The sequence below is a fragment of the Equus caballus genome, chromosome 25 (assembly GCF_041296265.1).
Source record: "Equus caballus isolate H_3958 breed thoroughbred chromosome 25, TB-T2T, whole genome shotgun sequence".
In the NCBI taxonomy this organism is placed as follows: Eukaryota; Metazoa; Chordata; class Mammalia; order Perissodactyla; family Equidae; genus Equus; species Equus caballus.
Window position 1 is genome coordinate 28,384,782 of NC_091708.1, and position 26,948 is coordinate 28,411,729.

General features: G+C 40.0%; 1 long non-coding RNA gene across 1 annotated transcript in view; it reads left to right on the plus strand.

Moving 5' to 3' along the window:
* LOC138920754 (uncharacterized) overlaps window positions 1-26,948 on the plus strand; it is an 88,051-nt gene that overhangs the window by 15,786 nt on the left and 45,317 nt on the right. Inside the window, exon 3 of the long non-coding RNA XR_011432500.1 lies at window positions 1,826-1,977. This is a non-coding gene — a long non-coding RNA (uncharacterized lncRNA). The remainder of the gene's footprint in view (window positions 1-1,825; window positions 1,978-26,948) is intronic.

Here is a 26,948-nt window from a genome sequence, read left to right on the forward strand (position 1 = left end):
AGATTAGCTCATGTTTTAGCAACCAAATACTGAAGGTTAAGAAAACTCTCTCAGAGTTATGATTAGGTGTAACAGTATATGCCAATAACATTATCATTTGTTTGGCCTTATCAAAATGAATTCTTTAAGCCTTGCTCGGTGAGATGGCTTACTCAGATACTCCTGTTCCCATTTGAAAATGGCACAGACCGCCTAAGAGCTGATATAAAATCACCCCAGTAGATTCATGATATGATCAAGGCTAGTATATCCTCAGCCTGCAGATAAGCTGGGAACAGAGCTTTCTCAAGCACATTCTCCTAAAATATGATAATAAATAGCTTAGTGTGATCTGATTCTATTTCTGGCACTGTTCTAAGCATTTAAGATATATAAACTCATTAAATAACCACATCATCTCGTGGCTTATTATATACCTATTTTATGGCTGAGGAAGATGAAGCACAGAGAAGTTAAGGAATTTTCCCAAGGACACATAGCTAACAGCTGGCAGAATTGGAATTCAAACCTAGATACGATGATTTCTAGGCCAACCCCTCCAAATGACCTCATTGGAAAACAGCATTATTTAACATATGTTTTGAGGCATAAAGATAAGATAGTTCAAAGTGTCTCCTTTTTATATGAACTTGCTCCTCTGATAGAAGAACCTGGCAGGGTTGTTTTCCAAGTAGTTGGGTCTTGTTTACTTTTCTTTTTTAAAAAATTTATATAAATTAACAATCTCTGCCCGTTTTTTGGTAGGTGGGAGGAAGATTGTTGCTGAGCTAACATCTGTTGCCAGCTTCCTGTATTTTACGTAGGATGCCACCACAGCATGGCTTGATGAGCGGTGCTAGGTCTGCACCCAGAATGGGAACCTGTGAACCCCAGGCCACCGAAGTGGAAGGCACGAACTTAACCACTATGCCACTGGGCTGGCCCTGACAATCTCTGCCTTTTTAACTGAAGTGTTTAGACAATTTACTTTTAATCTAATTATTAATAAAGTTGGGTTCAAACAAAGCAACTTCAGTTCAGTTTTTCAGCTTTGTTGAGGTATAACAGATATACAAAAAATGTACACAATTTGATGAATTTGGACAGATGCATACATCCGTGATGCTATCACCACAATCAAGGTAATACAAATATCGGTCACTTCCAACAATTTCCTTGTGTCCCTTTGATTTATTTTTTTGAGCCCAACTCTTCGAATTTCAGTTTCACTTTGAGCTCAGAGTCTATCCAAATTATTCACTTGCTTGTTAACTGCATACAATGGCACAGGTCATTTCTGTAAATGGATCCCCCAGCAAGGAGACAACTGTGTGCTAAAACTCAGCTTGCTATCCACCCAAGACAAGCATGCACTGGCTGCATTTCTCTTGGGAGGCCTCCTACCACACATTTTCACAAAAGCTCTGTATGCTCTCTCCATGTGCTTATAGTTAATAATAATAATCAGCAATTGAGTGCCTGTGTACTCGTGTAAATCTTCCATCAGTCCTGAAAGGTCTTATATTGCTTTCCATGTTTTCCAATGAAGGAAGTTGAAGCTTAGATACTTTTTCCAAAGCTGCACATCTTTAAATGGAAGATTCTGTCTTCAATCCAGATCAGTGTTATTCAAAAAAAAAAAAAAGCCCATACATACAGGAAAAACAAAAGGAGATATACCTCTTCCTACTGACTGTAGTACTTCTGTTAAATGCAGTACTACAACCTCTCCACATAATCTCCTGTCCATTCAAAATATAAACAACAGCAACATTAGTGGCCATCCCATGATGGTCATCCCATCTGATACACCATCTTTAAATGCATTACTCTTTTGATTTTTCAGGGGAGTGATGAGAAGGCTATCAACAGCCTGCTATTTTCTGCACAAACAGAGCTATAGCTAATCCTTTTTAGTCAAACTCCAACCCCAGCAGACACCCTGCTTTGATGCATCAGGAATTTCTTAACATGGACACGAGGAATGGGCTACAAAAGGTAAGGATACCCTCTTAATTCTATGTACATTTATTTTTTAATAGTTAATTTTTATTTTATTTTGAGATAATTTCAGACTTGCAGAAGAGTTGCTAAAATAGCATAGATCTCACAGACCCATTACGCAGCTTCCCGTTATGTAAGTATCTTACATTATCAGAAGATATTGCAAAACTAAGACATTAGCCACGGTACAGTACTATTCCCTAAAGTAGAGAGCTTACTGAATTTCCCTTGTTTTTACACTAATGTTCTTTTCTGTTCTAGGATCCAATCTGGAATCCCACATTGCATTTGCTTGTTCTGTCTCCATAGACCTCCCTAATCTTGACAGTTTCTCAGTTTTTCTTGTCTTTTATGACCTTAATCCTTTTGAAGTGTAACAGTCAGTTACTCTGTAGAACATCCTTCAATTTGGGTTTTCTTATATTTTCTCTTGATTAGATTGAGGTTTTGCATTATTGGAAGGAGAGAGGTGATTTGCCCCTTTTCAGTGTACATGTCTTTCACTTCTTTGCTTAGATTTATTCCTAGGTATTTTATTCTTTTAGATGCTATTATAAATTAAATTTCAAAGAAAATATCTGGCCCTTACCAGGAAAAAGAGGGGACAGAAAATTTTTTCTTTTTAATAAGTCTTCCAAGCCCTGAGTGAGATTTACCTCCAACCGAGATCATGCAGGCAGGATCCGATGAAATTTTCCATTTTGTGAGGCTGTCCTTGCACTCAAAGCAGAGAAATGCACATGGTTTAGACTCTACAAGGCTCTTACTGCATCATTCCAGGGGTTATAATGTCAATATGTATTACTGATTGTGTTAACCTTGATCATTGGCTAAGGTGAGTGATTGATGGCATTCTTCACTGTAAACTTCGTAGTTTCACTTTATAATCATGTATTATTTTGGTAAACTCTTTGACGTTGTGCAAATATCCCATGTCTGTTTAACTTTCTCTGACCCCTTTTAGCATCCTTTGATGGATCCTGCCTGTAGTAATTATTGCTGTGGTGTCTTGATGGTGATTTTCTATTTCTCTCCTTCTTTCTACATATATAAAAGGGAATACCTCTGTAAGGAATTGTGTATGTTTCAATGTCTGTTCATGTGGAACCTGGAAAACTGGCTCTAAGTTTTTTTTCTTTGATGTTCACAGGGAAAAATGATCTTAAAAAGCAGTTTTTAAAACTACTATTTGGCAATGAGAACTAGTTTCAAGGAAAATGTCTGGCCCTTTCCAGGAAAGAGAAGGGACAGAAACATTTTTGTTATTAAGTCTTTCAAACTTTGAGTGAGATTTGCCATTGACCAAGCAGGCAGGATCTGATGAAATTTTCCATCTTGTCAGCTTTCCTTAGATACCTCTACTGATAGCAGAGGAACACACATGATTTAGACCTTTAAGACCATTACAACATTTCCTCTCCCTTTCCTACCATCTTCTTCTGCTTGAGAACCACATCTTGCTCAGTTATACTAGTGAATTTAAGAATCATTGGTTATAATTGGAGATATTTATTTCAAGGCCCCAAACTCTAAGATTTTTCTAACCTTCTTTTCCCCAAAAGTATCCAGAATGACAAAAGATGACCTTTTAGATTTGGGGATAGGGTACAAGATAAGTAAACAAAAATCACTTATATTTCTAAACACTAGAAATGAAAAATCCCAAAAGGAATTTATAAAAACAAGTCCATTTACAATTGCATCCAAAAGAATAAAATACCTAGAAATAAATTTAAACAAGGAAGTGAAAGACTCGTACACTGAAATCTACAAAACCTTGCTGGAAGAAATTTTAAAAGACCAAATAAATGGAAAGATTCTGTGTTCATAGATTGCAAGACTTAATATTGTTAAGATGGTGATACTGCCCCAAGTGAGCTACATGTTCAGTGCAATCCCAGTTAAAATTAAATGATCTCTTTTTGAAGAAATAGAAAAGCTAATCTTCTAATTCACATGGAATTAGAAAGGGTCCAGAATAGCCAAAACTATACTGAAAAAGAAGAACAAAGCTAGAGAACTCGCACTTTCCAATTTTAAAGCTTACTGTAAAACTACAGTGATCAAAATAGTGTGACAATGGCATAAGGATAAACAAATACACCAATGGAATAGAATATAGAGTCCAGTAATGAACCCAAACAGCTATAGCCAATTGATTTTAGAGAATGGTGCCAAGACCACTCAATGGGGAGAGAATAGTCTTCTTAACAAATGATGCTGGGACAACTTGATATCCACAAAGAAAGAATGAATTTGGATTTCCACCTTACACCATACAAAAAATTAACTCAAAATTTAACAAACAAGGTTGAAAGTGACCAGTTGTCTCCTTCCCCTTCTCATATGAGGCACATTAAAACAAACAAAAAAAAGGCCTGGGTCTAATATACAATTCAGAACTTTAAGAAACGAGAAATACAGTCATTAAATTAAAACCTCAGTAGACGTATTAAACAGCAGATTAGGCATAATTCAAGAGACATTTATAGGATAGTTCTGAAAATAATGCTAGAGTACAGCACAAAGAAACTAGGAGAGGTAACATAATTTTCTCCTATTGTAAAAACACAACAAAACGAAAGACATAAAAGATTTGAACAACAAAATCAATAAAATTGATTTAATGAACATATAATAATGGATGGCATTTCCAAAATGCTAGGCACTGTTCTACACATTAACAAATGTAATCCTCTCAAAAATGGTATGAGATAGATATTAGTATAAGTCCCAATTCATATATGCTTAAACTGTGGCATAGAAAATTTAATTTATCTGCCCAGTTTTCTTAGCCTCCACTGACACAGCTAGCATGCAGAGTTGGAATTTGAAACCAGGCATTGTGCTTCTGGAATCTGCACTTATAACTGTTTCAGTATTTCACATGCCAACCATATACCCAACAATTAGAGAATACACATTTTTTAACCACATATACACTCTATACATACTAGGTTATAAAGCAATACTCAACTATCTGAAAGAATAGGCATCATACAGCACATGTTCTTTGACTACAATGAACAATTCAGTTAGTAATCAATTAAAAAAGTATTAACTAAAATATCACATGTATTTGGGAATTTAAAAACACTCAAATAAACAAAAAATATGTAGTAGAAAGTTTTATCAAAGTAAAACTAAAGCTATTAGTGTAATAAAAGCACTAACCTATCAAAACTCTGAGATATGATGAAAATAGTATTTCAAGAGATACGTTAGCCTCAAATAATCATATTAGAAAAGGGAAATGGCTGTAGAGCAATAATGAAGTCGTCTAACAGAAAACTATAAGACTAAAGAAAATAGAATTGAGGCGTTAAATAAATAATAATGATATGAACAAAAAGCAATGAAATTTAAACAAATTTTTTTTTTTAAGTCAACAAAATCAAGAGGAGATTTGTTGAAAATGAGGTCTGGATTCAACCCAGTAAACGGAGAAGGGAAAAGGAGGACTGGCTGGCTGCTTTGGAGCAGAGCCAGCAGAAGCTGCTGCATTGCGACTGCCCTGCAGTTACAGTCTGTCAGGACAAAGAACCTATGACTGTTTCCCAAGGAACAGGTGAAGGCCAAGTGAGAAAAAGAACTAAGTGGGGTCTTAGTGGGTCTTGTCCAATAGGTCTGCATGGAGGAACTGGAACTCAGCAAAAGGAAACTGGTGGTGTACCTATGAAGGCCCACAGAATGAGGACAGATTCCAGAGACCTCCTAGAATAGAATTGGAGAAGCCTGGGGTCAAGAAAACTGCAGAGGAGGGGTATTCAATCTCTGAGGAGTGCAGGAAATTACCCTCAAGAGAAACAAACACAAAAACAAAAAGAACTGTTTTACTAAACCTGGAGAGTGAGAAGTCAACCAGGCAGGAGAAATGGTCGATCTCCTTGTCCCTTGTACCCTTTAACCCAGAGGGTAGCAAAACAGAAGCTAGCTAACGGAAGATGCGGTGTATTATTCAGGGTAGGTGAGGTTATGCTGCAGTGGCAAATAACCAAAAGGTCAAATGACTTAACAAAGTTTACTTCTTGTTCTCACCACAGTCTATTACCAGTTGGCATGGGTCTCCGCTCATCATCGTTTGTTCAGGCACACAGGCTGATGGAGGCCCTGTCTTGATACATACTTCCAGAAGACATGGTCATTGTCTAAGCACTGCATTGGACCCCTGTATGATGACTGTCCTTCAGTGGGCCTCAACTGCCCCATCTTTAAAATGGGAATTAATGTTATGGTGCAGGAAAAAGAACAGTACATCAGCATTTCTTAAATTATGTTCCAAGGAGTGTGTGTGTGTGTGTGTGTGTGCATATGCACGTGTATGTATATCTCAAATTAGAGAAACTTAATTTAAAAAATATATTTCAGACAGCACACTTTTTCAAAGACCAGAATACAAGTAACTCCTGGTATTTTGTGTTGTCATGACTGTTGTCATCATACTCCTCTAAGACTGTCTGGTTGACCACACAAGATGAGCCCTGGTCAAACAGCATCCTATTTTTATGTTTAGATCTTTAATTCTGAGATGTGGTCATAAACTTCTTGCTTGAAGGCAATCTGACCACTAGAGGGAGGTAACTGCCAAACAGAGCAATTTCTTTACAACATGGACAAGTTCATCTCTCTGGCGCAGACACTAAGGGTTTCAGCAAAATATCTTGTTCTGTCAGGGATTCTGGAGTGAAGGAAACTGATTTTTGCCAAGCTCTCTCACTGATTTTGAGCAAACTGCTCTCAGGCTCTCTGTCTCTGGGTCCCCCTAGGCACACATACCTAAAGGAAACAGGAGAGGCCTTTGTGTTTCTTTTCCTAACCTTTCCCACTGGCTGTCTTCGTAAGGTCCTTCAGCTTCCATTTTTAAACCTAACTGTGGAGAAATGGCTCCTTCATGGGCTCAGTGTTGACCTTCTCTTTATCCAGCCAGCTTGTCCTCCAATCCTCATGAGGCAGGTCACTCTCCTCTGAGCAGTAGGGGACTTTAGAGACAAGGCTGTACACTAAAGCTAACACTCAACCCCACTATGGGCAGAGAAACCAATGACCATTAGATGAGCCAGGGACCTTAACAAAAGCAGATGTCTTTATTTAAATAAACAAGTAACTCTTGGGATGTAAATATAAACAGAAACATTCTTCAAAATTAGAGATGACTAATGAGTCAATGAGTCAGTGGAGGGAGGATTCAAGCAGTAGATCTGTCATCAGAAAGTCTGAATCTCAGCTTTCTCACTGATTTTTGATGTTTGGTAGAGTATTTAGTTTCTCTGAGTTTCAGCTTCATCTGTACAAGGAAAGTGATGATACCTCTATTTCAAAGCTGAATACAATAGTGTATGCACAAAGCCAGGTGCATGATAGTACCTAAAAGTTCATCTTAAGAAAAAGAAGAGGGGAAAGAAAAAGCAAATTTTTTGTGTGTACGGTGGAGTAAACAAGAGCCTTGGAACATATTAAACTTGTGTTCAAACCCCAGTTCTGTCACCTACTGGCTATGTGACCTTGGTTGTGTCACTAAACCACTAAATAGATGAGCCTCATTTTCTTATTTGGAAACCTAAGGTATTGATGGCCAATACCTTAAGGCAGATGACAGGGGATGTGATGTTCCCTATTAGACACTTTTCCAAACGCATGCAGATTAAAATTATATTATAACATAAACTCTCCAAAGCAGCCATTACAGTCCCCTTTTTATAGGCCAAGAAACTGAGAGTTGAGTGACTTGTCCAGTGGCAGAGTCTGAAAAGGGACAGTGTCTGGTTTCTGGTTGGATCGCTTCCATGATCTAGTGTCTCATGATGCCTCTAGCTGTAGTATAGACGTGTTCACCCATGATGGCTACCAGAGCTTCAGGCTAAGGCTCTCATTATAGGTGCTGTTGCCACTGCAGAACCTCCCCAAAGCTCCGAGAGCAGACAATTCCTCTGACCATCCCTTTCTCCTCCGGTATGTGCACTGGCCAAACACACCCACTAGATGGTGCCCATATCCCAGCTTTGGTTTACTTTGGTTTCCATCTTCTGTGTGAATTAAAAATTTACCTTCTACATCAGCAGACCTAAATCTCTACATAAACCCCAGCTTGTGCGACTCATATACTTGTAAAGATTTTTTTTTTTTTAAATATTCAGGGTGAACTCTAGAGGCTTAGTTATCTTGCTTAAAAATGCAGACCAGCCCTCTATAAATTCACTAGTGGAGGCCCCTCTACGGCCATGAGCAATCACACTGCTATGTGTGTCTCTGCTCCAGGGTGAGCTGGAAATTATTAGCAGCTTTTTCTCTGAGTGTATAGATCGGTGGGCCTGCGAGAGCCCACCAGCACTTCACGGCTTCTGCTTACTGCTCTGTGAAAGAGGAGAGGTTAGACTCACAGCCGATACCAGGATGAAAGGATATCCCAGGAGATTTGATGACTCCCTTATCCCAAATTCCTCCTCTCTTACTCTGCTACATATATCCATAATACCATCAATGGTTAATGCATTGCACCTCTTTATAATAAAAATAGCAATAAAAACAGCAATAATCCACCTCTGTATAGCCTTGTATAGTTTAAAAAGCATGTCTCTCTCAATTATTTTATTTAACCTACCTGAATTATTAGGGTCAACGTTACTTACTCCATTTTACAGAGGAAAAATTCAGCTCAAGAGAATAAGTGAATTCCTAAGAATCTACAAGCTATTCAACTAAAATGCTACAACTTGAACCTGAGACGTCTGATGATCAGTGTCATATTCATGTCACTGCATAAGATAAAAACCTGTATTACATCCTCAGCAATCAACTTATAATGACAGTTCCTCAAGTACTACTCCCTGTCTTTTTTCCTAATTGTCTCTGAATTTCACCTCCCCCCCAAATTCTGAGTCCCTGGAGGGGGAAAACAACCCCTGCCTTCCATCTTCCATTCTAGTCCTTAGTCCAACAGTCAGTGTTGTGGGAGGCAACAGAGAAGACACTGTCTGTGTTCCATGGACGGAATATCAGAGCTGGAAGGGATCACTGGGATTATCTCACGTAACCAACCCCTTTGTATGTCAGGAAACCAAGCCAGGAAGGAGGAGAAATATTCCTATATGTGAAGCCGTGGGATTACCTCAAATGCCGTACTTTTCATTAAAGCTGGTCTACACCTTGGTAACCCTTAGTTTGGAAACTATGATCATGCCAACCATATTATCCTTTAAAATAGTGTCTAAGTCAAGTTTTCCGCTAATGAAGCTTGCCTCCCCCCCAACATACGCGCAATAACCAAGTAAACGTTGTGGTGTGAAATCTCATCAAAGTTGAAATCTTTATGTCATAGCTTTCTTATTTTAAGGTCTAAGGTAAAGTAAGTTCACCGGAAATCTGAGCTGTAATTGGTCTTTTTATTTTTTATTTGTCTCATACCCTCTATTTGTCTCGTAATTACTTCTGATGTTGAACTAATCTTAATGTATCACAGTAGTAGTCTTTTTCATTGCCTCATTCCCCTATGGAGCAGAATATCCTCCAGGACAAGAACTAAATCTTAGAAATCTTTGTAACTCCAGATGCTTAGTATAGTTTTTGGCAAAGAGTAGATGATCAATAATTAATTGCCAGATTGAACTGCATTGCATTGAATTGGACCTGCACATTAAACACCACTTTCCCGGACATGTATCATCAGGATTTTAAAATCCAGCTGGATACAGAAAAGGCATCTATTGAAGGATACTTAAGGTTTAAGATCTTTTGAGACATTTAAGGTTTAACAAGCAGTTTCCTTACTCTATCCTCATGATCCTTACTGTCTCACTAGTCAGATGAAGGCAGATGAATTAAAGATTAAGCTACACAGAAGTGCTAATTTAGTAAATATTTATTGAGCACCTCCCATGTGGAAAAGCAAGTAATCAAGAGTTCTAAAGACTGCAAAGTTCCTATGGGCTACAAGAAGTCAGAATACTACCGGTAGGAGGATGGGTGGAACCACATTTTGAATGGAGAGCTGGATTTGGAGAGGCATAGAGGAATACTTCCAGCATGAATGAGTGTTGCATGGTTTAGGAGTCACAGTGTTCTGACTTTCACATTTGTCACAGTGCTTTGGCTGGGTGGATGTAGAGCTCCATCATTTCAGAGGGAGAAGGGGCTTTATGGTCTTCTAGTTCAACCTTTGATTTTACAGTTGGGGAGACTAAGACCCAGAGAGGGGAGCTGACCTGGCCACCATCCCCCAGCAAGTGAGTGACAGAGCCAGGATCAGAGCCCAGGTTCCTGACTTGAAGCCCAGTGCTCTTTTCACCACATTTCTTGAATAATCCACTGTGCACCTGGTGATGCTTTTCTTTCAGAATCCAGCCACAATTTCGTTTTCTCTGCATGGCAGGCAGCCAAAAACCTTGAACTTCTCCATGTTACCATTTTGCCCTCTGAAGAATGGGATATTAAAGTATTCACTTGGGAGATGGGTCATGGGGTTCCGTCAATAAATGTTTGTGAATTGCTCTGAGCTATTTGGGCCAGAGGGACTCCAGAAATGGGAGACCCCAGTGGTAGTGGTGGTGGTATCTGAGCCTTTTTTGAGGTCTTGCCTTTACTCTGCAGAATTAAAGAGATGGTTTAAGTGATAAACTATTCCTTATGAGCTGTATTTGTGTTGAAAGGACAGCATGAGTTCCCCGAGTGCTTCCTCTCGCACAACCACAGCTATGCACCAATCCTCCTGGGTTCAGAGATGGAACTTTGGTTAAATGCATGGAATTTATTCTTAGTCCTTTTCTTAATTATGACTTTATTTTTATTTCTCTGGTGTTCTCTAGGGGAGGGGTTAGAGAGGAGAGGAAAAGGAAGAAGGAGGCAGGGACATAATGTTATAGATTCAAAGCTTTTTTTTTGTTTCTGAGCTGCTCGCTGTCAGTAAAGTACAGGGATTTAACGGACCTTGCAGAGATGCAAACCTCATTCCAATGACGCCAGAGCTCAGAAGACAAGTAACAAGTACAATGAAAACATAACTTGAAGTGAAGGCAATCATTATTCGACTAATGAATCCCCCAGGCTGATAGGAAAAAACCTGGACCTTTTATTCATCATTTAATTTAATAAACAAAGAGAGTGGATGTTCAGGGTAAGAAGACTATGGAGTCATGCTGAGGATATTTCAGCAAATTGCTATATAACAAGCAACTCCATTGCTATTCCAGGTTAGTCACGCAGCCTTCCCTCCCGTGTCCAATCTGGCATCTCAAAACACTGAAAACCCTACTCGTTCTCATGCTCTGGTCCTTCTTGTTCAAAATCCAGGGTCAGAACATGTCCCCTGAATGTTAATGTTGCGTCCTGTCTTAGTGAGTATCCCTCAATCCTCAGAGCTTCTGTAAAGTACATAACTTGTGTGTAAGCACATTCTGTTACCTTTTCCTTCTCCTCTGTCTCCTCCTCTTCCTTCTCTTTCGGTATCTCCTTTCCCTTCTTCTTCCTCCCTGCCCTTTTTTATTTTCCTTTTTCATCATGATCATCATGCCATATGCTCTAGAACATAGAGGAAGGGAGTCTGCAGAGGAAGACAGTAAAAATAAATTGGACTTTGGAGAGATTATCTTACTTGTGAATCCTGGCCCTGGTTGTCAATGGCTGTGGGAAACTGAGCACATCCTGAAACTGCACAAGACTTAAATTTCTCATCTAAAAATGGAGGAAATGGTCAATTGTCCAAAGGCACCTTGCAAAGATAACCTGAGGGGGTGAATTAAAACACCACTGTGCAATCTGGGATAAAATGAGCACTTGACACATGTGAGTTTCTGCCTCTTCTTTCATGATGGGCTCAGATGATGGAGCCTGGGAGTTCCATCTCACATAAGCATATTTATGGAGTGTATGCATGGCCTTGGGAGAGTTCCCAGAGGACATCTCCCCAGGTACTTCCACAAACTCCCTACTCTCTTTACCTCCTTTCAATCATGGAACAATTAAACCATCTGACCAGTGAGGTGGTTAGCATGCTATTTCAGAAGGTAGGTTAAGGAGTAGGAGACAACTGGGATGGAGCCCAGATAGTCCACTGACTAACTCTGTGATGCTGGACAAATGACTCAAATTCTATCTAAGCTCCAGTTTCCACATCCACAAAAATGAGGATAACACCTGCCTCATATACCTTTGTGTTAAGCAGCTAGAGAGTGTGAAGTGCTTCAAATGATATCTGGCACACAGTAAATTTGGTTACTACTATTTTTCCAAGAGTGGCCCTGAGAGGGTAGACACTTAGTGCCAGGACATCGGTGGAGCAAGAGAGTACAGTTAGTTGGTACGGACCATGCTTTCCTCCTGCCTCCTTCATTTATAACTGATGAGTATTGCGTACACAAGGTTGGCCCAGCTCAAGTATTACCTGCTTCATGAAGCCTTCCCAATTCCATCTCCTTCCTCCTACCCACCTCTAGAAGTGGCCACCCTTTCCTCTGAGCTGCTGGGGCACCATGTGTCCTCTTCTGTGTCAGTGAGCACTGTCTAACTGGTACCATAGAAATGGATACTCAGGTTCATTTTTCATGCCAGGACATGAGCTCCTAGAGAGCATAGACCATAGTTTTTACTACTTACTGTAACTCTCGGCCCAAGTTGATTTATTCAGTACACTTGAAACAAAGAGATTGGTGAATGAATGGTCTACCAGTTGCAACTCAAGTGTCTCAGTATGGTAATTTTCTGGACTTGACAGGATTCTTTTGAAGGAAGTGTCATAAGCAATAAGATGTGATGAACCTTGGAAAGTGATTTGGCCTCTTCAAAAGATCCAGTAAGATATTTTAGATAGTGGTTTTGAACTTACTCAGTTCTGCCATTCAGAATCAAGTATGATCATTGATTTGTATTAGCCCCTGTTCAATTCTGAAATGGCAAAGGGATATACTAAAGAAACAAAAAGGGAAGCTTGCTTCTACTCTGAAGTAGTTATTGAAGTTGTCAAAGTAACCCAATGTTGTTGAATGCTGTCAAAGAACCGACTGAAAGGAAAACAACTACATCTCAAATGCCCAGTGACTGAATGGGTAGAGAGGTTTCATTGTGTTGGTCATAAATAGCTTTCACAAAGTTAGAGTGCTTACTTGAACCCTACTTGAACTAGCTGAATGCTGGTGCATTCACTACTCAGAGAAGAATTTCTTAAAGGCTTTGGGTTGCTCCCACTTCTTGTCAAGGAGTGAGCCAATTTTTATGTCTGTTTATTACTTCATAGCCCAGCTGGACCCCAAAAGGATAGCGCTGTTGTGAGCACGGAAAATGCACACAGACACCAAAATGAAGCCAGAGATCTTCTGGAGACTTAGATAAACATTTAGTCTCATAAATAAATACATTGTCAGACCACACAAAGCACTTCCTACCCAGTCTCTTCCTCAGAAGTCACAATCCAAATAGCCTCTTTAATTCGCCCAGGTTCAAACAATCAAGATGTACTTATTGATTACCCACTGGATAACCAATCTCAAGCCCCATGTTCCAAGAGACACAGAAGCAGAAGAAATGGTCCCTTGTTTCTTCTAACAATTTAGAATAGCTGATGTAGAGGCAAAATGCACAAACTTAAATCCACTAGTAGCAAATGCAAGCCAGGATGAATACTAATGCGATATATTGGGAAATGGATTGCAAGGTAAGAGGTCCAAGTCCCGGAGCTGCTACCAACTTGCTAGATGACCACTTACTTATCTGCTCATTTGGTAAACAAATAAGCAAGGACTTACTATGGGTCAGGTACTGTGTTAGCTCCTGAGGATATCTTGAACAAATCATGTAATTTGTTTATTTATTCCCTTATTCAACAAAGAGTTAATGATTATATAATAGGTGAAGCATTGAGCCAGCTGCTGGGGCAGGGGGAAAGATACAGTCTCCAGCCTCTGTGGGTCAGCTCTGTTCATCAGTACAGGGGTGTGCGTTGAGGGGAGAGGGTGTTGGATTCATTGGTCTCAAACGTCCTTTCTGCCAAGAATACGCTAAGCAGTGGATTGGAGGATTTTGTGGTTCATTTGCTAAGTGTCAGGTCAAGAAGGTGAATGGTTATTTGTAAAAACTGGAATGAACCACTGGACTTTGAATTGCAGACTTTTGGATGGGAATCCCCTGAGAGTGTCAGAGCACAGTACTTACATGCCTATGTGTTCCTTTAAGAATGCAAGTCAATCCTGTTCATCCCCTTATACATATACATTTCTTTACAGTTTACAAGGCACTTCCATGTGGACAGTTTTATTTGCTTCACATAACAATCTTATGAAGTCAGGGGTTTTATACCCTCTTTTTAAAGATAAAGAAACTGAGGCCACAAGTGGTTGAATTTACTTACTAACGACTGTGGGGAGTAGAGCTGGGACCAGAGCTCAGGCCTCTGCCTTCTCACTCTGGTGCTTCTGCAATAACAACAGTATTTATTCATACGTATGTGTGTTCTGATGGCCAGTTATGGCCCAGGTGTTTGATGAAGTCCTGGGGACGTCGTGAAGAACCAGGCAGTAATCCCAACGATTTTAGAGTCACTTCTCCTCTAACTCATATTCAAAATTAACAGGAATTCATGCTGCTTTGTAGCCTATAGTGTAGTTTTACATGCAATTTAAAGAATGAGCTACTAGATCACGAGCTCTGTGTGGGCAGGTGCCAGGTAGGATCAACAACACTTGATAAAGCACTTTAGTATTTTTATATCAACTCAATTGATACCGACAGCAATGCATATAACATTATTCCTATTCATTGACAATGAAGTATAGATTCTGAGAGACCCAAAATTACACACATGGTTAGTAGAAGATCTAGAATTTTATCCTAAGTCATTTGTCAACCAGCACTTTATTATGTCCATTCCTTAAACAAAGCTCCGTTCCACTGTGCCATATATAGGGCCTAGGAGAGTGCTTTACCTGCAGTAGCAACTCAATCAGTCATTGTAGGATGAGCAGATTGGAAATGGATTAATTTCATCTGTGAATGGGTTACACATTCAGCCCCTAACATCTGTCATTAAGTATAAGAAATATCTTTCCTCCCAGACAGAGGAACTCTGTGAGAGCTTGAGATATGGGGAAGGAGTGAAAAGAAAAGAAAGCATAAAATATGAAGGAATGATATAGGTGGAGGATATAGGTTTTGGGGTGAGACAGACCTGGGTTTGATCTTAGTATCACCACTTACTTGTGTATACCTTCAGGCAAGTGTTTGAACTCTCAGGTATTATGGGGTGAGTGTATTAAGTGCAATAACGTATGGTAAGCATTTAGCACAGTGCCTTGTCTACACTAAATGCTCAATAAACACTAGTTCTTCATTCTAATATCACAAGCTGAGAGAATCACAGGAGCAAATACAGAGTTGAAGGAAGTATAGCATATATTTTTGGAGAACTTTGATGATGATAAAGTACATGTATAAGGACAGAGAAAGAGATGAAGTTGAAAGAATAATATGGGACCAGATTTTAAAGGGCTGTCAATGCTATTCTAAGGAGTTAGAACCTATCTTGTTGCTACAAGGGGTCTATAGCCAGTCTTTTATAAACATACTGTGGGGATAGCAGGGAAGAGCCTATACGTAGAAAGATGTTGAGAAGCTGCACGAAACTGAAGTAGCGTCACAGAGCTCCTTTCCTCCTGATCTGCCTTCAGTAATGGCTGATGGCAAAAGTGCTTAGTACCCAAATGTACAAACCTGAACCACTCTGAGTTCCTCCCAGACACAAATCTTTATTCACTGTATGGTTGGAAAAGGATATACACATATATTTTATGATGGATTAGCCTTTTTGGACTGTGGCCACACCATAGAGGGTTTTCTAATCTATTTTGAGTTCTAATTGATTACAGCATTTGGAAAAATGTACAGCAAATTGCTCCGTTAATCAAGGTAAATCAAGCTGATGTCATAGATGCTAAATATATGTCTTTGCAGTAATACTATTTACATGGCTGGAACTGAGGCTGCTGTCAGTGTTTCCACTTGACAGCCCTGCCTTCTCAGAAGGAGCTCACGGCTTATCTCTGAAAGCACTCACGGGTTCATCTCTAAGGCTGGGTTCCCAAGTCCTTCTCCCCATATCTAAGGAAGGGGTCTTAGGAGAGGGCGAGACTGCCTCCTTATTTACAGACTCAAAGGCATTGGGAATGAGGCCACACCACAAAGGCTAGAAAGACAGAGAAGGAGACACCCAAGGCAGGTGATTTTATGAAGACAGAGGACTCTGGCACGTCACATCCCTTGGCTGATGAGGGAATTGGGGGACAAGTGGAGAACTTTGCTGGGATACACAAGATCACAGTGTGGAAGCAGACTCAAAGACCACCTAGTCCTTCTGATAAGACAGCTGAAGCATAGAGATGGAAAGGAATTTATCAGAGATCACCCAGCAAGTCAGTTTCAGAGCTAAGACTAAAAATCAGGTGTCCTGACTTCTCATGCAGTGCTCTTTCTAAATGATAGCAAACCTTGTGTGGTTCTTTTCTTATTCTCCTTCTTTCTCATCATCATCCCTAATATTCATCATTATCCCTAATTCTCACTATGTGCCAAGCTGCATAATAAGCACTCAATAATATTACATCCACGTGAGGGTAATATTACTTTTATTCTCATTTTTAAAATAAAGAAATGATGACTGAAAGAAGTGAAGTAATTTGACCAAGGAAACTCTGCTAATGAGTAGCTATAACGGGGATTCAAACTTGAGAATATCTAACTCATATGCTTGCGCATTGAGTCATCATGCTAAACATCATCACTAATTTTACATCATGTCTGCATACGTTTTTTAACTACTCTTTTAACACAGTGCTATGTATTTTATAGGCAGTATTTTTAAATTCCACAGTGATGCTGAGAGACATAGATGATTACTCTCTTGCAAGCTGAAGTGAAGTAATTTGTCAAAGGCCACATAGCTGGGACGTTTCAGAACCAGCCATAGAACCCATGGATATTTCTGTGAGTCTGAGTATGCTAATGAGCATAGGATAATGGAGATAAGAGATAAAAGAACTAAAACTCAGCTCTGTCCTTGAATGGCTGTATCCTGATCATGACCAAGTCATTTTCCTCTCTGGGTTCCAGTTACCACATTTGTACTACAAAGATACAGAAGCTCCTGTCATGGTCTGTGGTTCTAATAGAAAGATCATTAGCAGCAGCAACAAAAACAAGAAGAAGAAATCAGAGCGAGAAAGACATCCAAGAGTATGCATACAGAGCTTCTAAAGCCACTAAAGATGATTGAAAGAGAGGGTTTGGAGTGAAAAAAGGGGATCAAAAAAATTATCCTCAGGTCAGTTTTGGAAGGTCGTCCATGACCTGGGTGGTGCCCCATTAGGGCTAGATCAAAAGCAGAATAGTGATGCAATCAGCTGTTTGTGTACAGATGCTGGCCTCTAAATCCCCACATGGGAACATCTGCTAGGGACAATCACTTGACAAATAAGCAGGCAATTAGGTAGCAGATCCATCTGTGCCAAGAACATGGGACCACCAGCAGTGGGGAGGCTGTAGCAGGGGGAGAGGGCCATGCTCTTATGCTCACGTGAGAGTCATACCATCTAAGGCAGAAGAAGGGAGCTAGGGTCAGAGACAGGATTCAGCAGAGAAGATCATTTGCTGCTTGTTTTGGGGAATGCCTTCATGATTCTCAGTCTTGGCTATAGATTATAATCACCTGCAGATTTTAAATATCCTGATGCCCAGGCTGTATCCCAAAACAATTCAATCAGAGTCTCTTGGAATAGAATGTAGGCAGCAGCATTTTCTAAAGTTATCCAGGTAATTCCAGTAAACAGCTAAGGTTGAAAAACAGTGGTCTGGAAGTTTCCAAATTTAACCACAGGGGTTGGTGACAAAGATAGTGGTCTACATAAAGCTATCATCTTTATTCCACTATGCTTCTCTTTGGAACGACTCCAAAAAAAATATATATGCATTTTGGGTTTATACAATCCTCATTTCAATTGTCTATGACTAAAGCAAAGTCCATCTCTTTTGTGAAACAAATGCCAACTACTTCTGCCTTTGCTACTAGCTGACTTCAAACAAGTCGCTTCTCTCTCCAAGATTCTGTCACCTTATCTGTTGTCCTACAGGGTCGTTTGTCGGGAAATAAAATGTGATTATGTATATGCAAGTGTTTAGAACAGGCCTAGAATAAAATAGGAGCTCAATAAATGTAGTTTGAACTTCACTCTGAGTTCCCCGCCCCCCCAAAAAAGGAAAGATTAGAGCGAGTCAGCTTGAGCATTTTTCTTAATGCTATTCTCTCCATCAGACACCATAAGCAATCTATCACCAATCTTGCAGATATTATGCCCCAACTATTTCTTAAGCCTCTTTCTTTCTCTCCGGTCTCACTGCTAGCGCTCAGACACTCATCATCCCTTACCTGAAGCATTGCAACAGCCGAGAGCCAAGCACTCTATATCTCCAACCTAGTAGCCTTGGATCTGTTCTGTACACTACAGATAGAGGAATTCACAAAAAACAAATATCCCTCAGCTCAAAACCTTTCAGGGATCCCCTACTGTCCACAGGACAAAGACCAGGCTCTTCAGTGTAGCATGGAATACTCTCTGTGACCTTGTTCCTGCTGATCTCTTCATATGTACCCATCTGTATAGCTTCTTTCTCCACCCCTGTCCCACCATAACCAAGCTCATATCCCAATGCTCTCAACCTGCTTGTATCTTCCTCTGCATGCACTTGGATGTTTTACACATCAGACCCTTTTCTTATGCTGTTTGCTCATCTCAGAATACCTTTCTGACCTTCATTTTTTGACTAGCTAACATCCTTCTGTTCCTTAAGCTCAACTCAAGTACTACCTTCTCCAGAAAGCCTTCTGTGAATCCCTTTGCCTTGGTTTACATTAGGTGCTGTATCTTGCATTTCCCTCTATCACAACGTTTCACAGTGTGCTGGAATTTTCCAAATGTATTTCTGAATCTCAGCCAGTAGACTGTTAATTCTTCCATGACAGAGGCCCTCTCTGGTCCTCTACTATAGATAGCCAGGACATAGAGGATATAGATGCACAGTTTGACTCATAGCAGATGCTCAGTCATTTATAAAATTTCACCTCAGTGAACCTGAGATACTGTAGAGAGCTTTGTTCCCAAGGAAGAGGTGGTTTGCTCTCTCATGTCTTTCTTGCACTTACTCATGGGGAAAGGCCAGGACTGGGAGATCTGTGTTCAAATTCTGCTGGTCAGTCAGTGTCTAACTAAGGCCAAGGTCCTTAAGGAAGTCCTCTGGGAATATTTTGCAGACAGGAATGGAGCCATGTGGGAATAGATCTCAGCCTTATTTCTTTCCTCTGAACCAAACCAGCTCTGAGTAATGCCTTTGCGATCCTGACCACATCCTCCTTTTCCACTGCCAAAAACAAGGGCTCAGAGATAAACCATAGCTCAAGCTCCAAGACTTCGGGGAAGGTGACTCGCTGGCTGGGCCGGGGCCATATTTTAGGAAGGCCCCTTTAACTCCCTTGGGTCTTAGATTAGACTGTGTCCTCCCAGTCTGATAAAAAATGAGCTGTCAACAGCACGTCAGAAAATATTAATGAGGTGGGCAAGAGATGCCCCCCAAAGGGGAAGGATTGCAGAAATTGCTGAGAAAACACTCAAGAGGATGATATTTCTAAAGAATTTGCCCTCTATTTCTTGTGACTTTCATACAAAGTCACTGCTGATTCCCCCAACTGCATTGAAAATATTTCGATTCTACATTTGATTTCAAAAAATTAAGCATGATTTGAATTGGAAGGGATGTTAGAGATAATCTGGGCCAATCCCAGAGCTTTTGTTTTTCTGAGGGGAAGTGGGAGATTTTGTTTTCCTGCTGACCGACATTTTAATATCCTCTGGTAAACCAGACTCCCATTTTCCTTTGGTGGTAGACAGAATTCAAGGATAGTCCCAAATATTCCTGTTCTCATACACACTCCCTGTGTAACAGAACCAATGGAATATAATCGGATGTCACTCTCATAATTAGATTAGTAATTGGTCAACGTTCAGTTAATCAAAAAGGAGACTGTCTTGGGTGGGCCAGATCTAATCAGGTGAGTTTTTAAGAGAAGGTGAAGTGTCACACAAACATTTCTGCTGACCCTGAGAAAAAAGAAAACTGCCATACTGTGAGATGATAGGGCCATGTGGCAAGGACCTGAGGGCAGCCTCTAGGAGCTGAGAATGATCCCTGGGCAAAAGCCAGAAAGAGAATAGGGACTTAAGTCACACAGTCAAAAGGAACTGAATTCTGCCAACAACCACATGAATTTGAAAGAGGACTCTGGACCTCAGGTGAGAGCACAGCCCTGCCTCATGCCTTGACTTCCACCTGGTGAGAACCAGATCAGACAATCTAGTTACACTGAGCCTAGACTTCTGACCTACAGAAACTATGAGATAAAATTGTTTTGTTTTAGCTGTCAAGTTTGTGGTAATTTGTTATAAAGCAACAGAAGCTAATACAGGACCCATTCTCTTACTGTTGGCTCTTTGAACAGGATTATCTGGCCTGCATCTCCAGAAATGACATATGACCCAAGTTTAAGCTAAGTACTGTGTCCTATCCTTTTGTCCACAGTGACTGGCTCAAGATTGGCATTGGCATGTGACCCAATTTGTGCCTATGAGAATCAGCCTAAGACTTTTTTGGATCTGCTCAGGAAAGAAAATAGCTCTCTTTTCACTGAAATTGAAGTTGAGGGCATTTAGCTCTGGAGCTCATGTCAACCATATTGCCACCATGTGGAGTTTGGGAATGACGCCAACACAGAGGAAAACAGATTTGAGCAACGGAGGAAATAAAACAGATTTCTTGATGAATTTTGAGTCCTGGATCAAGCTGAGCCTAAAGGAGAGACTACCTACAGAGGTTTCAATTACCTAAACCTGTAACTTCCATGTTTGGTTTAAGACTATTTGAGACCAGTCTTTATCCGTTTGTAATATAAAATGCTCTATCTGATATATGGGACAACGTGGGGCCAGAGAAGGAATATGTTGACCCGATCATATAATTAATAAGCTGCATGAATGACATAAAAGGAACCAGGTCTCCCAATGCCCAGTCAAAAGGACTCAACAGTGCCTTATTGCTATGCTGAGTACCTCCCTGGGAACCACAAATTAGTGATTTCTCAAGAGAGAATATAATACAACAACAATAACTGTAGTTCAATGAGTGTTTATTATGGGCCAAGCTCTTTGTTATGAAGTATATACGGTATTTAGTTTTATATTCCCAATAAACCTTATGAATTTGGTATCTCAATTACCTCTATTTTAAAGACAACAAAAGTGAAGCTCAGAAATGTTTACTAATGTGAGCAAGGTCACATAGCTGGTAAGCAGAGGAGCCAGGATTTAATCCTTATCTGCCTGGATCCAAAGTCTATTCTCTTAACTATTGTGTTAATTGTTGCTAGGATAAAACTGAAACAAAACAAACCTAGGAGATGTTTCTTTATTACTTCAAATTTATTGCAAGAATATGTCATAAAGGAATCTTTTTTGATTAATACGGATCCACAAAGTGTGGTGCATATTTCTCAGCCAATCAGCACCTCCATGCTTGAAGAAATCTTTAATCCCTAACACTGAAATATTAAATCACATATCTCTTATTCTTCCTTTATTTTAAAGATTGTACAGGAAGTATATTTGGAAGGAAAATGATGTAACTTGTTATGTGGGAAAAAGATACAAGCTAGCGGTTGGGACACTGACATTCAAGTTGCTCTGTACCCTCAATTCCTTGTGTGACCTTGGGTCAAGCATCTCAGTTTTATGATCTAGAAAATGAAGGGATTTACATTAAAATTGATGAAAAAGCTTTCATGTGTAGAAAACTTTGTTCCATTAGGAAGACATTTTGGTGGGACTCCAAATATTCCAGAAACTTTTTTTTGGCTAAACCAACATTCACTCAAATTTGGATCCCTTGGTGGGGTCTTGGAATAGCTCTGAGATGTTCAGCCATGGAAAAGCCACTCTGTTCAAAGTATAAAAATGCAGTACATTTGTTGAGGACATATCTGTTAAGTTGCTTACAACTTTGCCTACGGCATCCTGACTGTTTATTAAACACACATCACCGATGAGGAAATAGAGCTACTGAAAGGCAAGTCACTTCACTAAGGAGCAAAGCAGAAACACAGGCCCACCTGACTCCAAAGCTTGTCTATCCACCCCATGCCAGGTGATTCCCCTCCCAGCTCCCGCCCCGTAACAGCTTCTTAACTTTTAATTTTTATATCTTCTTGTAAGTCACCTGAAGCATTTTCTGGATCAAGACAAGGCACAAGTCAAATGAAGTAAATTATTTCGGTTTCTAGAGACAACAAGGCACAACAGTGCCTAAAGGGATAACAAGAGAGTTGGTTATTCTTAAATCAAATCATTTTTGGCTTCCATTTTTCCTTTGCATGACAACAGTACCTTTTTCAAAAAATAAACTTTACTTTTAAAACCATTCTAGATTTAAGAAAAATTGCAAGGATAGTACAGAAAATAAATGTATATTCCACAACCAGTTTCCCCTACTTAGACTTAGTATGGTACATTTGCTGCAAATAATGAGCCAATATTAATACATTACTATTAATTAAAGTCCATATTTTATTTACATTGCCTTAGTTTTTACCTAATGTCTCTTTTCTGTTACTGGATCGCATCTAGGATACCTTGTTACATTTAATCTTCGTGTCTCCTTTGGCTCCTCTTTGCTGTGACAGTTTCACAGACTTCTCTAGTTTCTAATAATCTTGACAATTTTGATGAGTACTGGTCAAGTACTTTGTAGAATGTCCATAAATTGGGATTGGTCTGATGTTTTTCTCTTGGGTTTTGGGGAAGTAATGTGCCATTCTCATCACATCATATTTAGAATACACATGATCAACATGACTTATTGCCGTTGATGTTGACATTGATCACCTGGCTCAGGTACAACAGAACCTTTTGAGACCTATAGTTTCTACCCTCTCTGAGTTTTCCCAATCCTTATCTGACTCTACTTGAGCACTGCTTCTCTAGCAAACTATCCTAGATGGCTAGGCGATATGATCTTATGATCGTAGCCAACAGGATTCTACGACAGGCTGGCATCGGGGGATGGGGGGAGATTTCTGGGACATGTGAAGAGGAGATTAATTTGACTTTCCTGACAGTTTTCTCCATTGCCTCATTTGCCGCCATACAATTAACCCAAGAGTTTACATTTTGATTCTGTTGAAGAGCTAATGGTTTTGAGAAGGATTATAAAGCAGTGGGTTATAAGACAGGTTTCTACTGGTTTGTGCCATAGGATGAAGAATCGGGGATGTGGATTCTGATGTGTTTCCCATTCACAGTATTGGGGAAAGCAGACAGGCTTTCAGACCCTCATTATAATAACTTATATTCATATAGGACTTCAGTTTTTAAAATGCTTTTACATATTTAATCTGCATCCCCTCCTAAATTTGTTGAATAATTAGTTTTTGAATGAATGAATGACTTAGTGAATGGGTACATTCCAAGCTCAGGGCAGCACTGTGAAGTGGGAATGTTAAAGAGTTTAGATTTAGATGGAACTGGGTTTGATTCCTTCCTCTGCATCTTACTGCCTCTGGGATCTTAAGTACGTGAGTGGACTTCCATGGGATCCGCTTCCTCCTGGGTGGTCGAATGCATCTCAAGACAAGGGAGAGAGTTTGAAGCAACAATGTACATAGAATAACGGACACCGAAATGACACCTGATTCTTTTTTTACCATGTAGAAGTGGAGTTAAAACACTGAATAGTGTGTCAACATGGTTGCAGTAAGTTGATGATTATAGTCCCCTCGAAAATACTATCACACAAATAAATAATCTCACAAGGGAGGGGCATTTGTTATTATTGGTATCATCACTGCTGGACAAAGGAGAACACTGAGGCTCACAGAGGTTACGTTGAAGGAGGAAGGAGCTAAGACTTGAACTCAGTTCTGACTCCTGAACCTGTGCGGAAAATAATGAGATTATAACCATGCACCCTTTCCTCCTCAGGAGAGAACTTCCTTATCTGATGTAACTGTGGTGCTCTCTTTGGGGACTGCTTGGGGTATGAAGCAGAGCCATCACTTTTAATGACTCAATCTCCTCCGGTTTGAAGTATACCAGATCCTTTCTAGAAGAGCAGAGGGGAACTAAAAATTCCCTAAAAATGGAGATCACTTTGTTCCTCTGAAAAAAAGCACGCTTTATAGCCACACTGTAGAAATCAATCTAGGATTTGTTTTTTTTTTTTTTCTTCTTTGTTTCTTTCTTTAAGAGAAAGAGAATCATAATTGCTAAGATTTATGCAGGAAACTTTTCTCCAGAGGATTTCAAACAATTTTGCAGAGTTTCTTAACCTCCTCAGCCACCCCCTTGGGGTCCCTCCAAATTGCTGTCTCATGAAAGAAGGAGTGCCCTGCTCAGGCTTTTGGGGAAAATGCATTCAACCATTTCTCAGATGTATCATATACATAAGAGATGGGCGGGAGTTGGGGGGGGGGGGTCTTCAGGCATTAGATCATCTGGTTTATCCCAACACTGGGAGATTGTTCCCAGTTGGATATCTCAAGTGTTGTGAATGCCTGCTAAACTGAAGAGCTTCACATCTGTTATTTGAGGCCAGCCCTTGAGCAGCAAGAGCTACTGATGGAACAGGTATTGCTTTTCTTTTTTAGATTATTCGTGGAAAGCTTGCTATGTGGGGGTAAGAAAAATACAGAGACCATCACTCTGTATACACTATTAGGACTGAATTATACTGATTTTATGATCTGGTGCTAGACGGGGTACAGACAGTGATGTCCACTCCCTGTCCCTAGCCAGTGAGGAAGGGGGGAGTTGAAGAAGTAAGAAAAAGTAAGAGGAGAGATGTGGAAAGACAGAAGAGAATCCCCCTCCATCCTTTCTGCCTTTGTAACCAGCATCATCCCCATCTGTCTTCTAACGCAGCTCTCATTTCTTCCCCTGCACTTCCAGTGTAACTGAGGATTTGATCACTCAGACAGTGGTAGAATTGGTTGCATTTTCTCTTTTATTGCATTTACAGTGGATGTACAACATGTCTTCATTAACTCTCCATGACATTCAGAATAGCTTGACATGAAAAAGACATTCAATCAAAAAGGAAAAACAGTCCCCCACCCTCCCATCTCCAATCCCAAGCATTCCCCAGGGCATGTATTAATTACTGAAGATGAATGCTGGACCTTCATTCTCAGCAGGGGCTTTTAAATGGTATTGCTCTGTCGGGTCAGAAGATGGTGCTTCATCTTGCAAAATAGTAAAGGAGTCTCAACTTCTTGCGGAAGTAGCAGTTAATAATGGCCTCCATTACTGAGTGTCTATAATGTGTCTAGCTTTATTAGATTCTTTCCATGAATTAGCCTACATAATCCTCACACCTACTCTACAAGACATGTTATTATCCCCATTTGCTGGATGGGGAAACTGACTTCAAACACCATGCTCTTTCCAGTACAATAGGTGGCTCCCCATGGTTCAAAACGGAGGGAGATCTGTAGTTCCTCAACGTCATCTTGGGTCCAGGAAGATACTGTCAGAGTGTCTCCATTGGGGAAGCCTGATGGGAACTGAGTAGATGGTTCTCAAGTCTCAATTCATGCATCAACCTTATAAGGAAGGTTTCCTAGCCCCAAACAAGACGGAACTGTTTTCATTTTATATCAAGTGTGGTTGTCACAGCTGTCCACAGAAGAAGCAATGTTCAGGTGGAGTTGACTTGCCTTTGCTTAATTGTTATGTTGCCAAAGTACCTTCTAGATATGCTCCTTTCTTCTCATCCTTGCCCCTCCTCACCTGCGCAATTGTCAACATTCCACAGATGAAGCTCAAGAGATATTAAGAGTCCAGAAGTTCAACACTTATCAAAGTGTTTTCTTAGAAACACTAGTCTCAATGCTTGCTTTCAGAAAATACTTCTTGAGAAATCCTGAATACAGCCCCCCCATCTCCACTCATTATCTCAAGAAACATGTGCGTACTGAAGATTCTGAGATGTTCTGTAGGAAAAAACAAACAAACAAAACACAAACAAAAACATTTTCTTGGTTTCACCACTCTGCCTTTTCTTCTACTTTGGAAGTAAAGGTGAGCAGTGTCCTCTCTTGTTCTTTCCCCCCTCTAACTTGTTTTCCCTGATTAAAAAATGTTCCCTACATAAAATTCAAACTTGCACAAATGTGGAGTCATATGAGCAACCTTGGATTGTAACAGGATTTAATTCTCATTCTCCCACCACAGTATAAATTCTCTTTTAATGGGCACATGGCCTGATGCCGGGAATGCTGTGGGTTCTCAGGAGAGGCGAGTTGAACAGGTGAATGAGTTCTGTTTTTATTAATTTTATTCACTCACCTGTGAGCTTCTTGTGGCCAGAGACTCAAGTCTTACTCATCTCTGTTTCCCCACACCTAACATAGCACTAGTGCGTAAAAGACACTCAATGAACCTTTATCTGCAACAATCATTTGCCCTTTAGGAGAGCTTCTGACCAGCCCTTAAAAGAAGGTCTCTGCAATTAGAGCCAGACACAGTTGTGCTTGTATCTCATTCTGTCATGTACTTGTTGTATTAGTTTAATTAAGACGCTTGGTATCTCTGTCTATTAAATGGGGCTAATACTACCTGCTTTATAGAGGTGCTGTTAGGCTTGCTTGAGTGCACGTGCTTTGTAAACGCTGGTGGGTTACTCAAGTTCGTTATTTTATGATTATAAAGTGGTCTATTCTTGAAATGAGCCAAGTTTATTCAAATAAACAAATATTAACTGAGCATTTCCTCTATGCCAGAGAGAAACAGATAAAGAGATAATGGTAAACTGATCTGGTAAGTGCTGAGGGTCACTAGTGGAATAAGCAGAGGATGCTTTTGGAGCACAGAGAAGGGATGTTTCCTGATGACACAGAG